At 33.5% G+C, this 3820-nt stretch overlaps 1 long non-coding RNA gene across 1 annotated transcript; it reads left to right on the top strand.

Annotated features, from left to right (window-relative positions):
* The first annotated feature begins 537 nt into the window (after window positions 1-537).
* LOC121758135 lies at window positions 538-1591 on the top strand. The gene is made up of 2 exons (XR_006041347.1): window positions 538-652; window positions 1060-1591. It is a non-coding gene; the product is annotated as an uncharacterized LOC121758135 (long non-coding RNA).
* The last annotated feature ends 2229 nt before the right edge of the window (window positions 1592-3820 follow it).

Here is a 3820-nt window from a genome sequence, read left to right on the forward strand (position 1 = left end):
TTAATCTAATTTTGAAACTCTAAATAATACTCTTGTGTACCAGGGTTATTTATCTTTTTAGGATATCCCACTTTAATTGACATAATAATTTTAAAATAGAAACATCAATACATAAAATATCAATGTTAGAAAAATACTCCTTCCATCCACCATTTAAAGAACCCTTTTGCTATTTTATTTTATCCACGATTTATAAAATCATTTATTTTATTCCACTTTTAGTATGCGGACTCCACTTCCCACCAACTTTTTACACTCACAATCCAATATAAAATAAACTTTTTACTCTCACAATCTAATAAAAAACTAATATTTTAAATGGGTCTCACATTATACTCACTTTCTCCTTTTACTTTTTTTCACAAAATCAAACAATTTATTAAAACACATGCCGAGTCAAAATGACTCTTTAAATGGTGGACGGAGAGAGTATATGCAACACTTAAATATTTGTCAAGAAAAATATATGCTCTTACAATATCAATTGGTAAATTATACTTTACAGCCCAAAGCCCATTCAACATGAAATTGGTAATTTAAACTCTTGAGCACAAAGCCCATTCAATATGTACATAGCCCAATCGGCGCTCCACTCCCCACTCTGCCCCGTCGCTCCGCCTCCCTTTTCTTTCACCAGCCCCGTCGGCTTCCGGTGTGCTCCGTCAGTTATCCTTTTTAGTTGATTTAATATGATTTAAGTATTCTAATTTTGTTTCTGAGTTGGTATTTGTAGAGATTTTTAATCTTATTTTGAAAGCCATCATCTTTCTATCCATAATTTCACACAAATCTATTTTTGACAGATTTATGAAAAAGTGCAGATTAGGGCACACGAATTGTTTAACCTTTGTATTTTTATTATGAAAAGTATTAAAGATTTCATTTTTTTTATCCTATGCTTGTTTTGTAGTAATGGTTTACAGTATTAAAGATTTGATTTTTTTGTTGATAGTATATTCTAATTTGTGCTTCTTGTAGATTTGATTGATTCAATTGCATCCCTTTCAGAATAGTATTAATCGAGCTTTTCTTCATCTACTAATCTCGTATTGTTTTCAGGTATTAATGATGATTTTGGAAGGCGATTCTGGGTGTGGCATAATGAATAAAATTGCCAAAAAGGGTCGTTTATCTGCAAGGAAAGAAACGAAACTGAGAGATGTTTTGTTTGCAAATCTACCGGAAGAGATTACGATAGAGATCTTACGAAGACTCACCATTAGGAGCGTTATGACGTGCAAGTGTGTTCTTCGTAAATCATGGCGCGATCTAATTGAGGGGGAGGACTTTGGGATGTCGTATACTCCAAAACCAGGCCTATTTTTCGTGTATGGAGACATGGAAATGCAGTACGTTGTCTGCGATGAGGCCTTAAAGCCACTTTTCCGATTCGGTTCGCCTTCTCATAATCAATTTTCCACTGCTCACTATCGTGTTATAGTTGCTTCAGCTAATGGTTTCCTTTCAATTTGGGACTAACGTGATAACATTCTATTTATATGCAACCCAATGACTCGTGAGCATGTCGAGCTCCCTCGTCTATCTAAGTACAATAAAGTTTGTTCCTTTTGGGGCTTTGGAGTGAGCAAAACAAGTAGTCAATATAAGATTGTATATGTCGATAAAGATAGTTGTTGGGTATACACTCTAGGAACAGGGTTGTGGAGAAGCATCGAAGCAATTGATCCATGCATATTTTTACTCGGTTTTGATAGTGCTGCTTTTTTGAATGGAAATCTTCACTGGCTGACATATGATTCGAAAGAAAATATCTTTATTTGTTGCTTTGATCTAGAAACTGACATCTTTACCCGTTTCTCTCTTCCTTGTGAGTTTAGTGACGATATATCTAGCTACAAGCGGATATATATATTTGAGGGTCGGCTATATTTATGCGGTATTTTAGATTGGTGTCGTGTCGTTCTTCGGATGATGAACAGCTACGGAGATGATAATTCTTGGATAAAGGAATATAGCTTCGATATACCCGGAGTTTATTCAAGAATGCGCGGGCTCAAAGTTTTGGTGAATGGTGAATTGTTGATAGCAATTCCGGGTCTTTATATGTGCACAACTCATGATCGACTATTTTTTATCGACCCCAAAAACACTGAAGCTCCGGTGGCATATAAAACATATGGTGATTTGGAACAAAATTATTCTTCCAATATTGCTGCTTATACCCCAAGCTTAATTTCGCTCACCACCATTGGTTGTCATAATGTTCAGCCGTTAAATTTTTTGTACTATTAGTTAAACATATAAATAGTTTGTACTTATGTATTTTTAGTTTATTTATATGATTCTTATTTACAGAATCGTAAACTTCTTGGCCATCTATAAAATTTGTCATCGTTTGTTATTTAACAAATTTTCACATTATATTAGGTTGTGATTGTAGCTAACAAAAGTTGCATCGTGTAATTTGTTAATTTTTCATTTTTCATATGTTAATTTCTGTTATTTCTTAAAATTTTCGTTATTATTAATGTAAACTTTGATTAAGTTTATTTTACAGTCTAATTTTTTAAAAAAAAATTCAATCATGGTTCGGACTTTGAAAATATGTTCAACAATGTTCAACAATGCTGCCACTTGGCCAAAATACTTGTCCAAAATAAGGACACATGTCAAAAGAGTCCTGTGTAAAAGGATTCTTGAGAATACATAAGGTGTTGGTGCTATCTATTTCAGCCGCCATACACACACACACACACACTACCATTTTCGCAAGAGCAAGAATAAAGAAGGAATTGGTGATAAATGGAAATAAAGTTGTTCAAGTTTAGGTAAGTCTCGATTTTAAATTTGTTACTACTTTCAATTATGCAATTAGTATCAAGCAAATTAAAGAAAAGGAGATTATGCCAAAACTTAAATCTTAGAATAGGCACAAGAGAAGTTGATACGGTTTCAACAATGTAAAACACAAAGTTTATGTAAGACTTCCACCTCAAAGTCACTCAAATGCATAAAATATTAAGATAAGTCATATTATCATCATAATAATATGAAGCTTGAAAGCTTATCACATGAATGAAGGTGGACGGTGATTCGAGATGGAGATTTGACCACTTTGCGAATTGTAATTAAATTAAACTAATAGGACTTGGTTTGGGAGTTTCTTTGTTGGGCTGAACGTATAATAAAGTTTTGGGCCTTCCAAAATTAAGGTATGTTATGGAATAAACAAATAAGTGAGGTGAAGTTGATGTTCTAACTTCCGGAATAGTTAATTCAAGTTTATTATAGTAACGTAATTATGATTTCTTTTCAGTAAAACAATTTCAGAACCCCTCTAAAAAATTAGAGAATAAAATGAACACACATGTTAGAATGCATGCATTATAGGTAGATGTTTTCCTTAGTCTAATCCAAGTTTATTTCTAAAATGCTATCTCTGCAAAGTAAGATTAAGGAAAATAAGCAAATGAGGTGGACATTCTGTTTAAATATGGACTATGTCCTAAGCATGTTTTGATGTGATGTTATTTGTCATGCCATGTTTATGTTTTTCTATGGGGATCTATCTGAAGTTGCTTTGACATGTATGTTTAATCGTACTCGGATCCCAGTAGGGCCACAAACTTCACTCGGACTAGTGACCTGGAATGTGTACACCTATAGTAGATTGGGCGCCATCCTTCGAGTTGGCTGGTCTAGTGACCTGGAATGTGGTCACATTTCATGACAACGTATGTTCAAATACTGTATGACGATGTTGGATGTTTATGAATGATTGGGCTGCGCATCCATATTTTTCATAATTTTAATCAAATTTCTTTGGTTATATATGCAAAATCTCCTAAATTTTTTTATA

This window comes from Salvia splendens, chromosome 12 (assembly GCF_004379255.2).
Source record: "Salvia splendens isolate huo1 chromosome 12, SspV2, whole genome shotgun sequence".
NCBI classification, from domain to species: domain Eukaryota; kingdom Viridiplantae; phylum Streptophyta; class Magnoliopsida; order Lamiales; family Lamiaceae; genus Salvia; species Salvia splendens.